Genomic DNA, 15211 nt, shown 5'->3' with positions numbered 1-15211 from the left:
GAAAAGCAATATGCCTACCTAGAATTTTATTATTCCTGCTCTAGTCCCTATGGACTGCCCCATTTCCGCTGCATCAGAGGCATCTTCAGAGTTTCCTTCTTTCTTGTGACAAATGCTGTGCAGCAAGCACATTTGTCCATCTTAAAAAGGTTGTGTTGGGGCTACACCATGTCGTATGAGGCGAAGTCTACACTTTCAGTGCCAGCATCTGTATCAGCACTAAGCTGTGTCCTGTCTACTCAGTTTCCAATGCAGCTCCCTGATAATGGCCTGGAGGATCAATGGAGGATGGTCCAAGCCCCTAAGTTCATGTGGGAAACCTAGGGGACGTTCACAGCTCCTAACTTCAGATCACTCCAATCTCTATGTGGGGGTGCTTGGAGAGAGGATAAGCCAGTGGAAGATTACTCTGCCTCTCATTCTTTATCTCTAATTCTGCATTTCAAATAAAAAGAAATCTTTCTTAAATAATTCTGCCACCAATTAGATGCTATCTAAATGTCAGCTTAGGTGTTTTTATTTTACTTTAATATTTTAATAAGTTCTTTTCTTCCTTTTTTTCAATTTTTATTTTTCATAACACAGTTCCACAGGCTTAGGAATTTCTCCATCCACCCTCATGGTTCCCCACCACTGTTGTTCCCTGTAGTGTTCCAATACTTCAATAAAAATCTCATGTCCATCATTCTGCTATTTAAGTGTATCATGGCATTGTAGGCATAGACTATGATTGAAAGTGCAACATCCTATTGTGAAGAAGTATTTAAGTTTTATTGGGGTCCATCTTTTATTCAGGAGTAGAGATGCATACTGCAAAGTATCTTCACTTCTTGGCATGCTAGTCTCCATTACATGGTTCTTCTATATGAAGACATGTACATATATGTTTACCTATGTAACTATTGATCTTGTTTATTTCATGAAGGTTGTCTTGTATCAGAGAGAATGTATGATATTGTCCTTTGGGTTAGACAATATTTCTATGTGATTAATAGAAATATTAAAACAAACCTGAAGTAGTCACTACTACCACGAAAGACCACTGAAATCTACTTCTACTTCACATTTTTAACTTTGCATTATTTTCATTGTTAATATGTATAAAATGAGAATATTTCACATTTTTCATGACACAGATGTAGAAGTTCTACCCTATCCCTTTTACCTTCCTATTTCTCCCTCTATTATTTTTCCCAAATTATTCCAATAGTGTGTCATTCATGTCACTGTAGCAAGGTTGACATTCCTATATACCAAAGTATGACACAGAGAAAAAAAATGTAAGGAGAAAAAATAAATTACATATAATAAAATTAAAGTAAAATGAAAATTCTACTATTACTCCTGAGTATAGACACTTGCTGTATACAGTGGCTGATTCTCAGCATGCTAACCTTACTAATAGAGATTACACAGTGTCTATTTTAAATGCAATGGTCAAGGGCAAAAAAGAGTCACAACACCATGAACAAATAAGCCAATGCTTCCCCTATAAAGGATTAAAAAAACCCACTAAAATCCAACTATATCAATCTCTGAATTAGCTTATGAAGACTTCGAGAGACTACTGGATAAACAATTTAAAATTATAGAAAGCTTTTTCAGAGAAAACAATGGAACCATCAATGAGAAACAAAAAAAGAACAACAAAGAAAAATAATTGGGCTGTGGCCTCAATGGTGCATTCCTGTGCAAGGTGGCCAATTCACCCCAGCAGGAGCGGTTGACTTCACTGGTCTTGCTGCAGCTGATGGCTACGGGACCAGTTTCACCACACCTATAGCGCTTCACCTTGGTGTGATTCTCCACACGAAGAGCACTGGTGCTCATCAGCATGGCCACAGTGACGAGCCAAGTGTTGTAGCAGTTGCAGCAGCACTGCTCCTGCTCTCTCTTGGGCCCTTTGCAGTCCTTGGTGACGTGGCCACCTCTACCACAGTTATAGCAGGCATCCTCCTGAAGAGCACAATCCTTGGCAAGATGTCCGGATTCACCACAGCGGTTAGAGATGTCTCTATCTGAGGAAAAACCACCTCTGCCGCGGCTTCGCGTTGGTGGTGTATCATTTTCTCTGAATCCTCTTCATAGGTCAAAGGTTCCTCCTGGCCCAGTGAGCATTACTTGTGATGCAAAAAGAGGGAAGACGAAAACTATTGTCTGCATTCAACTACAAAAGAAGTTTATGTTTAGTTTTGTAGTGGTGTTGTGTACATTGCTTTGCTAAGGAACCCACTTTATAGGCCACTGGTGATAGGGATTGATGAATGAGAAGAGTGTAGCCCGACCAGTACACCCATGCTGGGCTTGCCACGTGGGAGGTAAAACCAATTCTGGAAGTGTCTATGAATTTCCATAAATAACATTAATTTTAAAAACGATGATGGCCTTGGATTGTCTGACCTCAGTAAGTATTAAATAACATCGAGTAACATCTGTATCAGTCCCGCATAGAACACACAGTTGAGTGGGAGTAAATAAAATAAAGACAAAAATGCATGCTGGTGACTATGCAAGAGAAATCAAGATAAAAGCCTAAACAAACAAGTGCATCGCAGGGTTGATGCTGGACATGGAGCAAGTGATGGCATGGGTGTAGATTATATATTTGCAAAGACTAATCCTAAAGCCTAGAGTAAACATTGATACTCAGGTTAGCATAACTTGGCAAGATGTTGCCAAAGTTGCAGAGAAATGCAGAAGTAACAGAAATCAAGACATTATTTTTGTATACTACATCACTTAGAGAATTAACTGGATTTAATTTGTTGTAATCAAGTTTTAAAAGTCATATAGAAAAAAGCAACTGAAGTCCTGGAAAATAGAAATGCAATGTTAAACTATTCCAATAAAGCTGGAGGAAAAAAGGAGAAAATATGTATTTTATATTTATTTCTATATGTAAAACTTGTTAAAACAGCAAAAAGCAGATTCTAGGTGTCAAGAAATTTGAGAAGCACAATACAGAAGCAATGACAGCATTGAAACAAAGTCAAGTTTCGCTTACTAAATGGCCACAATAGCTGGAGCTGAGCTGATCAAAAGCCAGGAGCCAGGAGCCAGAGCTTTTTCTGACTCTCCCACATATGTGCAGGATCTCAAGGCATTGAGCCATACTCTACTGCTTTTCAAGGTCACAGCAGGGAGCAGGATGGTAAGTGGAGCAGCCAGGGCAACAACTAGGATCTTGAGTTTTACTCATGTCTTAGGACCTAGGTCTTTACTGTGCCTCTCCACATGGTGGCAGTCAGGGAGGAGGTTTATAGCCACATGGGGAGGTGAAGGTTGTCAGCTCCCACACTTTCCACTGGCCTGAAATCTGCCACGTGGTCAAGCCCCATGGGCATGGCAGCTTAGCTAGGTGTCCACAAGAAGCAAAAAGGGAGATGTCACTTGGTCTCTGCTTTCTATTTTTGAATATTCATTTATTTATTTGAAAGGCAGAGTGACAGAAAGAGCTATGTCGAGACAGAGAAATCATCATTCCTAAGGCATATGCCTAACAATGGGAATGGCAAAGGCAGGAGTGGGCCAAAGCCAGGGACCTAGAACTCCATCCTGGTCTCCCATGTGGATACAGCGACCCAAGTACTTGGACTATCTTCCACAGGTTTCCCAGGTGCATTATAGAGAGCTGGAGGAGAAAACAAGCAAGTGGAACACCAATTAGCATTTAGACAGAGGATGCTGTGGTAGCTCAGTGTGGCTTAATCAACTGTGCTACAATGCTGGCCCCTACTTTCTATTTTAATATTTTAGTGTGTATATCACAAATTAGTTTGGAAACTGTTAGCTCACATAGGCAGGTATCATTCATGTCTATTATCCCATTCTCAGCAAGAAATAGAAGTGAAGTGAGAGTTACTACAACTTCCATTCCTGGCAACATTCACCCTAGTTCCTTAGTCCTTGAGAAGTAGTTTGATTCAGGTATCATTTCTACTTCCCCAAGATGTGACATTCACCTAAAGCCCATGCATGTGTTGGAAGCACAGCAGAATGGTGCCTTTCTGCCTGCACAGGTGGCTCTCTGCTCTTCTTCCTTCCACAGCCTTGTCTGCCCCTTCTGCCCAGTATTCATGCACCAGATCTAGGAAGGGGAAAGAGCAGAATTTTTTCCTCTACGTTCCCTCCCCTGTTCTCTGTTTCCATAAATGGTGGGCCACGGGAAGCATGTGACGGCAAGACAACTGTTTGCACAACCCAATGTCAGAACCTGATGCTTCAGAGACTCAGAGCAGGTCACCTGTGTGATGGTGGCAAGCAGGGAGGAAAACCCATTGCCTGAAACTCGGCACAATGGGCTTCCATTTAATGCACACAATGTTAGCCTAAACATGAGAGGCCGTGGGCAGTGAGACTGAGAACTATGGAACTCTGCCTCTGCCATCACGGGCCAACACTGCACAGGGCTGCCTCTCAAGTAACTGCTTATGCCTGTGTTGTGCAGGCTCAAGGACTGCAGCAGAAGACGGTGCATGAGGTTGGCAGGGTCCCTACATGGAATATACATGCTGTGGCTCCAGAGAGAAATGCTGTGTACATGAGAGGATTTTAATCCCACTAGGAAAGGAGTGAGGTGGCCACAAAAAGTATAATCTGCCCAGGTGTAGATACGAGGCTTCTTCAAAGAGCATTTAACACAAAAGCATTGTGGAAAATGTAATAAAAAGTTAATATTGTGGGCCCAGTACAGTAGCCTAGCAGCTAAAGCACTCACCTTGCATGGGCGCTGGTTCATATCCCAGCAGCCCCACTTTCCATCCAATTCCTTGGTTGTGGCCTGGGAAAGCAGCCGAGGACGGCCCAAAGCCTTGGGACCCTGCACCCACCAGCGTGAATCGGAAGAAGCTCTTGGCTCCAGCTGTTGTGGTCACTTGGGGAGTGAATAATCAGATAGATCTTCCTCCTTATCTCTGTTCCTCTCCATATATCTGACTTTCCAATAAAAATAAATCTTAAAAAAAAAAAAAGATTATTCTGCTGCCAAAAAAAGAAGTTTCAAACCCAGGCAGCTGTGTGTGGGTTGAAAAAGGTCATGAAAAACTTGTGCATGGATTTACAGCAAACTAGACTTACATTTCAGTTTTGAAAAAGAGGATTTAATTGAAAGACAGAGTTACAGAGAGGGGAGAAAGGGACACAGAAACAGAGAAATCTCCCATCTGCTCTTTCTCTCCCCAAGGGCTGAGCTGGACTAGGATGAATCCAGAACCTGGAATTTCATTCAGATTCCCAATGTGGATGCAGGGGAAAAAGCACTTGGCTCATCTTCCATTTCTGCCACTGGCACATTAGGTGGGAGCTGGATCACAAATGGGTCAGCTTGTTGCCCGAAGGGTGGAAAGTTACAAATTGAATTCGGGTTACTGACTTAGTTTTCAGGGTGGTAGTCATAGTTGTGAGTTTTGATCAACACAAACAAGATGTGATTCCTATAACCAAAATCTAGTTTCAGCAGTTATAATTAGAAATCCTGCAAGCTGTACTATACATGACAGAAACTTGGCTATAACCTGCCTGTTGTTGCTGCTGTTAACTCGGCATGCTTGCTTGCTTGCCTGTATAAATGTCATCTGGATGTGTTTTTTTTTTTCTTTAAAAATCCATGACAATGACAACCCAGTGCTGTCTTCTTCGGACTTTTTCTGGAAGGGGTAGCTGCTGGCTGGCTATTGAAGACTTCACAAATGTTAAATTACGTTTGGTGATATTCTGTGCAGTGTACCCTGTAACAACCTAGGACATGACTGGCGCCATTTGAGATGCCAGCACTGCAAGTTGTGCCTTAATGTTTGGCACCACTATTCCAGCCCGAAGACTGACCATTTAAACACTATTTTCTCGCAAACCTTTTGAAACCCCCATGCACATGAAGCAGCACTCTCAGAGAGATGCCAACCTGCCTGGGAAAAGTCAGTGATGACCAGGCCTGACCCGGACAGGCTCTGCTACACAGATCCGGAGAATATACAGATCCTCGCAGCCCATTCAGCTGCAGGAAAGGTTTGACTGCTTAAATCCCCATCTATGAGTTGGTAGACTTTGAGTCTTGAAGCTGGCTGTTGTCCCATTTGTTTCAGAGAGAGCGTTCTTGATCATTCTCCAAAGCAGGAATGTCCTGGGTGTGGCTGACTGTCAACTGGGCAAGTACTGGCAAATCATGATATGTGTGACAGAGAGGAATAGTTAAGATCAATATATTCACTGAGAGATTAGCAGGGGCCAGATCTGGGGATACAACACACACACACACACACACACACACACACAGAGGCACCACACCATTCAGTCATGTATCAACACTACAATACAGGCACTGCTCTTGGATCTTTACAGATGAAAAGACTAGGACACACAAACTCAGCAATACTTGCAAGGACCGAGAGTCCAGAAACGTGGATTTAAAGCCAGTGGACCTCAGACTCTATTCCTGCTCCTTAGGGGTAAAGGAAAAGGTTGCCTCAAGGTCTCTCCACCGTTCTGTGTAGTACAAGTGAGAAGCACTGTTGCTCTCCACTGGGACCCTCCAAGTACTGCCAACAAATCACTGAGACACAGCCCATGAAGACCCGCTCTTGACCAGAGATCCTTGTGGTTGATACTCAGTGCTCCTGCCCAACACAAGCATTCTAAGAAGTTTACAAATACGAGCCTCTGGCCTTGGACTCTGTTGGACGGATAATCAGGGAGAAGGGAATGGGGAATCTATTTTCTAAACACCCCTTGTAATTTGATTGTACAACCAAGACTGGAAGATACTTCATAGGGCTGTAACTTCTCCCTAGTATATGTCCACGTAGGCGGGTAACTTCTGATGGTAGATGATTCTGTCTTGTGACACAGAGCATGACAAGTCCAAGGTGGAATGGCAGGTGGGCTGTGTAGTGCTCTAGCAGAAGGTGCCTTTGCTGTCCATCAGGAATGAGACTGGCCCTGGCAGCAAGGTCTAGTTTTAGATGGAGAGTTAGCCTCGAGATGTCAGGGAGCAGTGAGCACCCATGCTACCCTCAGGCTTTTCAACCACATTGTTCCCCGTATGCAGCAAACAACAGATGGACTCTCAACATGTGTGCTGCTCCCCTGCTCCTGGCACACCAGGCACTTCTAGGGTAATCATGAGGGTCATTATTTACCATATGATATATGGGAAGCCATTGAAACAGAAAATTGTCTTAGCATACATAAAATAGAAACAGGTCTATGTAGACAATTATAACGTTAGGATTGTAGTTCTTACGTAGGCAAATCTAGCCTCCACTTATGGAATGCATCATGAAGAGAACAGGTGACCAAGTTGTTTTTAATATCACAGAGAGACTCCAAGGTGGAATGTATTCAGCATTGTTTTAAAGTGGTTGTGAAAGGGACTGAGGGAGAAGCTTGTGTTGGGAGAAGGTTGAGATTTGATCAGACTTGATTAAAACACATCTAAAGCATGCATGCTTGACTGCCAGTCAGAATGAAAGAGTCAGAGCGAGCCTTTATGCACCTGTCCTTCTATCACCAAAGGCAGGCACCCTGGTTTCACCTGCTCCTTGTTCTGTCTCCCTTATTTGAATCTGCGTCTGTGCCACTGCACTGACACAAGAAACAAACAAGAGTCCTCAAACGTGTACCCATCATGAGGCTTCAGGATTCACTATAGAGGTTATTGATTGCTTTCCTAGGGCAGAGCCCCTCAGGGTTGTTTCTCTGTGTCTTGGCCCTACAGGCTGGGAGGAGGCAGGCTTTGCCAATGATAGAAGCATCAGCTTTCTGGAGGTAGGACTAGGAGCCAGACATTGGGACCTGCCACATGTATATCTCTGAGGTCAGGACCAGAGAGCCTCCTTAGGTACAAACAAATCTGGGCTCCTGTGGCTCCCAGTTCCTGCAGGGAACAAACCCCTCGCATTCTCTAAAGCTGAGAGTACAAAGCAAACAAGCCACCATGAGGCTGTCTCTCCTGCTGATGGCTCTGGCCCTTTGTCTCATTCTGTGACAGCAGTCTGTGTTTCTATGCAGTGCAATGTGATTTGAAGCCTGAATGTGAATTCGAGCTCTGTCTCAGTGGTTTCAAAACCCTTGGTGGAATTTGGAATCCTGATGTGGAGGAGCAGTTCCTGAAGGTCTCCCTGCAGTTCCCAGTGGGGTCAGCAATGATCCCAAGTCCTCTCTCCCAGCCTCCCTGGAAGCCAGGCCATCACCACAGGATGAAGAGCAAATGATAAGTTATTGTGCTAGCTTCTCAACTGTATGACAGTTGGTTGTCTTTTTCAGGAGACGTGGGTTTTTATTTCCATTTGCATGGCACAGCACAATCCCAAGTCCTTCACTTCAGTTTCAAAACATCACTTGTGAACATCTGGACAGTTTCCACTGAGCTTCTCTAGATTCACACACACTCCTTGGGTTACTTTCTGCATCTGACTGAACCATTCACTTCAACATTGGGTTAGCCTTATAATTCTCACCTGTAGCAGTCAGGACTGAATAGGTTATTAATCAACTGATAGATAAAATTTGCTGTTTTATCAAGATCTAGGATAGAGAACTTCCTGAATTCAGAGAAGCTTGGGAAAGTAGTAAATATATGATGAAAACATAGAGTAGTGAACAGATGGCTGATGAGAAAATGGCTTTATTTTTCAAGTACTAATTATGTTCCTTGTGGTGTGACCTTAATGCGAATGAACCTGGAAGGTCCTGCATTGTCTTCAAGACAGTTTTGGGATGGGTGTATTAAGCCCATTGTTCCTGTCTAGTGCAGCATCAGGAAGCCATGGGAAACATTGGCGTCTCTTACACATGTTGTATTTCACTCATATTCTAGCCAATTCTGAGGTCTGTCCACACCTTGTTTCTGAATTGCAAGACTACCTACTGGATTATCCGTATTCATTTGAGTTCCATCTTGCCAAATTTGGTGCTCCTCGGGAAGCTGTTGACGCTGCATTGGAAGTGAAGAAATGCACAGATAAGAAATCCTTTTGGACAAGATACTCCATGTTTATCTTACTGTTTATTTTTTCTCTTTTACACTCAAAGCATTCTGATCAGCAATTCTGATTAGAATTTTGATCCTTATGTATGGAGAACTCATATAGTTATGAGTACATCCTGATTGGACATCTATCACATGGGGAGAATGTGATCTCTGCTCCTGTCCCATTATGCTCAGGTGCACTTAGCAAGGAAGTTCCATGTCAGCTCCCCTGCCTGGATTCCATGTGACTTAAGGTGTCCTGAGAAGGAGGCCTGGGAAGAATCAGGCAGGGCTATTGAAGTCCTATGTGCTGCTGTCTGGCTAGTGACCTGAGCGTTTCCCTGAGGTCAAGTCCACTCCTCCGGTGTTCACAGCCAAGGTGGAGTCTCTCAGGGAGTGTGGAACATGGGGATAGGTGTGAGGGAATGCAGGAACTGGTGGGTTCCCTGCAAACTTGTGTAGAACCAGGAATTCACTCCTCATTTCTGAAATCCCCGTTTGCCCTTTGTCCTTCCTACTCTCCTCCCTATCCTCCCAACAGCCTGTGTGCTATGAACCTGACTGTATCAACTTCCATATTTGGGACAAAACTGGGACCCTTATTGCTTTGTATTTACAAGAAAACTGTTTCTTCTGAGGGGTCCTCAGGCTGTCCACCTGTGAGCTGAGTCACAAGGGCCAGCAGCAAATGCCCACAGACGCAGAAGTCTCAGGGCTGAGAGTCCCTATGGAAAGAGGAAGAAATCCTCTCAACTGGGACACAGAATGAGAAACACTGCATGGGTGAATCCATTTTTTCTGTTTCCTGCTCAAAGTGATGAGAGCCACACTACTGGGTCATCTGAATTATTTGATTTGGGGAAATCTGCTTTCTAATGTGTGCATGGTCTGTTAGAATTGCAGCTCTGCCCTGATTACACATTCTCTTCTGTATTTGTTTTTCTTCAGGCCATTAGAGTACCTTTGTTTGTCAAATTCATCTTGATGATGTTAGCCTGTTATCTCCATGACTGTCATGACTGATCTTCCTGTCCTTCATGTTTTTTTCTATTTCAGAATGACATAGTGAGATACTGTTCTGAAGAAAACTTGTGAAATATTTGACCTTACTTTATTCTTGCTTTCAAGTCTACTGTGAACTTCAGTGGAAATGTACAGGCTTCAAGATCTTGTTTTAATAAATTCCTTACCTTGCACTCTTCTGCTGGTCTTGTTGTCCTACGGCTTTTGGTCTTGAGTCAGTGGTGATTTTGTCTTTTTGTGTTGGTAGTAAGTATCTGCAGAGAGTCCACAACCTGGTCCTCATGGCTGCCTGAGGTTCAGGCATCATACAAAGATCATTCTATGTTATTTCAAAGATTGTCACCCATGGGGTAATGAATGCAAATGATGGTTAAGGTGAAAAGCAATTAAAAGTTTCTCATTGGTTACCAATACTGTGGTGTCCCTGATTCAGCCGCCACACTTGGGATTTGGGCATCTTGCAACAGAACACAGGTTGGAGTCATGGCTGTGCCACTTCTGATCCAACTTTCTGCTAATGAACTTGGTAAAGTCGTGGATGATGATTCTGGCACTTGTGTCCTTGCTACCCACATGGGAGACCTTGGCCAACGTTAGATATTTGGGCCATTTGTGGATATCTGTTTCTATCACAATCCCTTTCCCTCTTTTAAAAATGTTGCTATTGGTTTTCTACTGAGTGACACTCTCAGCTTCACAGTTTACCTCTTGGGTTTTATACAGTACCTTAGTAGCTACATTTCTCACGCTGTATCTTCCAGGATCACATGTAGGTGTCAGTTCACATCCTGGATGCTCCATTTCCCTTCCTGCTCCCAGCTTGTGGTCTGGGAAGCAGTCAAGGATAGCAAAAATCCTTGAGTGACCTCAGCCAACTTTGACACCCATAGCTAGCTCTGGGCGTCTTCTGAAATATATGTACAATAGAATGCAATTAAGACTTAGAAAGTAAGAAACACTATTACTTATGAAAACTGGAGGAATCTGGAGGACATTACCCTCTGGGAAATGATGTCAGTCCTGGAAGAATTTTACGTGATTCTGCATGAAAGATGTACATTATTTATATATGCTGCCCATAGCACTCAGATTTGTGGAATCAATGAATGAAGGAGTGATGCCCGGGCAGAGTGGTGGGGAGGAGGTGTTTGTAACAGGTCCAAGTTTGAATAAAACAAGACAGTTGAGCTCAGGAGATGTTGTGCACAGGGTTGTATTCAAGAAATCAGAAATGTAGCAAAATGATATTACTCAGGTGGGGCATAGTCAGTTTCTTCCTAGAACAACTGCATCCTACACTGCAGTACACAGCTTGAATCCTGCCTGTGCCACTTTCAATCCATCTCCCTGGTAATGTACTGGGAGTCCATGGAGCCCATGGATTCAAGTGCCACATACATGTGAGTCCTGGTTGGACTTCAACCATTTTGGCTTTGTCCTGGATCAGTGTGCCTTTTGAGAGAGCTTTTTTGAAGTAAACAGTGAATGGAAGTGTTGGCAATGCCCGCGTCGCCATGTACCCCGAACCGAGCGGAGGGACTAGGTTTACAAAAAAGATAACACGCAGTGGACCATTCTTGTAAGGAGAATGCCGAATGCGAATGATCTTTTATTGAAACTCCAGGCTGCCTTTTATACTCTGCCTAGCTCCTCCCAGTGTTTAACCAATCGTCAAGTGGCCACCCTAAATCCCTTGAGTTCCTCCCAGTGTTTAACCAATTCTTAAGTGGCCACCCTAAATCCCTTGAGTTCCTCCCAGTGTTTAACCAATCCTTAAGTGGCCACCCTAAATCCCTTGAGTTCCCCCCAGTGTTTATCCAATCCTCAAGTGGCCACCCTAAATCCCTCGAGCTCCTCCCAGTGTTTATCCAATCCCTCAGGGACATAACTTGACAAATAGGAAGTAGGAACTTGTGGTTAAGCCAGGTACTAGATGTATCAGGCCAAGATTGCCCACCCTGTTACCCTTTGAGAAACAAGCTAAGCTGTGAAGTTAACCCTTGGGAGACCAGGGCCTATATGGAAGATCTGTTTCTCCTTTCTCTTTATTCGATTTGCTACTATGGCTTTCAAATAAATAAATAAATAATCTGAATTATGTGTTTTCATTTGTGCTGTAGAAGTAAAAAGCAAGACCCCAAAACACACCTAGCACAAAAATTAGCTAACAATGTGAAAGCATCTATGACATGATATGGTTAAGCAAAACTTTAGGGCAACTCTGCAAGACACTCACTTAGGCAAAGGCTTCCTGGAACAGATGCAAGATTTGCAGGCAATAAAGGAAAAAGCAGATAAATGGGATCACGTCCAGCTAACAGCTTCTGCATTGCAAAGAACATTCAACAAACTGAAGATGCAAATGCTAGATTGGGAGAAAATAATGACATGGTATTAAAATGATAAAGGATTAATACCCAGGACCTTCATAATCCTTGAGCTGAGAAATAGAAGAAATCTATTTTCTTTGTATCAAGGAAACTGAAACATAAAAATATTAGAAATTCTACAAATAAGAAAGATACAATTTTTCTTTTTAATTACCAAATTGATACACCACATACAGGTTTACATGGCTTCTCACTGTCTCCTGGTTTTATATAGATTGAGAATGTAAGTCCTGAAATCCAGTACGTAACATTTAACTCATATAAGTTAATAAATGCATGAGGAGAGGATAATAGTAAAAATCTGTTTAGAATATGCAAATTCTGGAGCAGAAAGGGAAGACATTTTAAAGTGAGGGTAACATTGGATCTGAACAAGATGGACAAGGTCCTATACGTCTAATCAGAAGTATTTTGTAATTATTTTTCTTTCAATTCCAACATACCTATTTGTAAAACTAAAATCTTCAAAATCACAGCAAATTAGGGAGAAAATGAGGAGCAGAGATTAGAATAATTGGTAGGTACGTTAGTTGGCAAAATGTTGCTGAAAATAATCTCAGCTTCACTTGGCATCTACCCCACACCTCACCTGGCAGCAGCCTGATACTTCTGGTGAAATAATTTGTGGATGTTCTGAAGCCATCAATTATCTTGTTGAATGACACAAGGCACAACACAGAGAACTTCAGAAGACAGGAGCATAGCACTCAACAGGGAGCCTCTTCATCACAGATCTGACAGCCTGTGGATGAACGAAATATGTGTGGACTGGGAAGTCAGATGGAAGCAGTGCTGTGTGGTTGACCTGGACCATGGATGATTTCAAGAATGAAAATGGTAGCTGGGAGGAAGTAAGACCCTCCAGGTGTGTGGAACAGGCTGGGCAAAGGTGGACATGCAGCTGCATCCAGAAGCCTGCAGCAGAAAGCTGCCCACAGGCCTGCCAACATCTTCCTGTGCTGGGACCATACTCTCCATCCCCTGATGAGACTACTGCTGGCACTGTTGGTTCTTGGTCACAAGTGTAGACCTCAGAACTTTCTGCACCACAAGTTCTCTCAACATCACCCTGATTGGCACTGCAGGAGTCCTTGTGCCTAGAGGCTGTATCTCTGGCCTCACTTCTGCACACTGAATGACAAAGAACACTAGCTACTATGCAGGTATGACAATGATAAATCTCCCCAGAGTTGTAAAATGTCTAAATGGGGTGAAGGTGCAGGGTGTAAAACTGCCAGAGTAGAGACTATTGCCTTAGTAGTGGAAATGTTGTACGTCATTTCCCAAACAAAATTCTTCTAACGTCCCCAAGGATAGACTCGGGATTGCTCAGATTTGTGGAATGTGAGGTTTGCTGTGTAGGAAAAGTTACTCAGTGAGAAGATATGTGTGCATTTGTCTGAAGAATCCATCAGTTTGTACAGGGTTTAAACACATTGTCACATCTATTTGATAGTGCCAGGTGTGTAAAGTTCGGGATTTGAAAAGAAACCAAGTAGAACCACCTGAGTTGGCATCTGACCAGGCTCTACTTCCAAGTCTGGTTCCCATTCTCAGAGTATCAGTGGGATCCAGATTAGTGCATATCAAGGTGAACATAACTTCTTCCCCCACTGTGGGAGTTTGCCCCTGTATCTGCACCTACCTAGCCCTTATGGGAGCCATAGGCATATGACACACCATGCTTTTGGCTAACAGACCCCTACATGGCCTGTTCACTGGACATGTAACAAGAGTGATGGGCTGCACCCCAGTTTCTCTTCCATACTCTGCTAGGACTTCATTTGTAAACACCACTAGGAAGTCCAATGTCACAAATGTCATCCTGCTTTTCCTCAGAAAATGAGTCTGCCCTGAGATACAATATTCTGTGGTTCCTGACCTTTGACTTCATGGAAAGGTCCAGAGAGATAGATATATCTGTTAGCCATTCACAATGTTGTTGTTGAGTAGAGGTACTGTGGGGATCTCCCTTGTGCCTGCACCCTTCTCCTATATGAGCTTGTGACTCCTCCAAACTAAGTGGAAATTCCTCACAATCAGTTTGCCTGCAGTGTTTCTGCTGCAGAATTGCACTGTCATCTCCACCCTTGGTGTTTGGGACCTGCTGAACAGAAGACCTCTGAGATCTGACTTGAAAGTGCTGATTCAACACACCACCAAGTTGGTGTTAGTATCAAAGGGCCCCACTGTGACAGTCTAGTACTGGGTTTGACTTATTAAATCTTTCGTATTTGTTGAGTACTCTTCCCTGAACCGGCTTGATAAAAAAAAACACATAAGAGCTAATAAGCACCTTCTATTTTCCTGCAGGATGTCAACTACACAGCAATGACTTCTTGTTAAACATTGAATTTTTGGAGGCCTGGTATGGGAGCCTAGCAGCTAAAGTCCTACCTTGCACATGTCAGAATCCCATGTGGCTGCCAGTTCTAGTCCTGGCAGCCCTGCTTCCCATCCAGCTCCCTGCTTGTGGCATGAGTAAGCACTTGAGGACGGCCCAAAGCCTTGGGACCCTGAGCACATGTATAAGACCTGGAAGAGTCCTTGGGCTCCTGGCCTTGGATCGTCAGAGCTCTGGCTGTGGTGGCCACATTGGGAGTGAATCATGGGATGGAAGATCTTCATTCTGTCTCTCCTCCTCTCTGTATATCTGACTTTCCAATAAAAATAAATGAATCTTTTAAAAAATGATTGCTAAAAGTCATTTTACAAATTTTCATTTTTACAATTGACTTTAAAATTGTTTTTCTTCAGCCTGGTGGTGGCCTCGCAGCTTGCGTCCTCACCTTGAAAGTGCCAAATCCCATATGGGTGCCGGTTCTAGTCCCGC

At 43.3% G+C, this 15211-nt stretch overlaps 1 pseudogene; it reads right to left on the bottom strand.

Moving 5' to 3' along the window:
- Positions 1-1564: 1564 nt before the first annotated feature.
- On the bottom strand, positions 1565-10292 carry LOC101525709 (CCHC-type zinc finger nucleic acid binding protein-like; annotated as a pseudogene).
- Between the last annotated feature and the right edge of the window lie 4919 nt (positions 10293-15211).

This window comes from Ochotona princeps, chromosome 4 (genome assembly GCF_030435755.1).
Source record: "Ochotona princeps isolate mOchPri1 chromosome 4, mOchPri1.hap1, whole genome shotgun sequence".
NCBI lineage: Eukaryota > Metazoa > Chordata > Mammalia > Lagomorpha > Ochotonidae > Ochotona > Ochotona princeps.
This window is presented reverse-complemented; position numbering and strand designations above follow the sequence as displayed.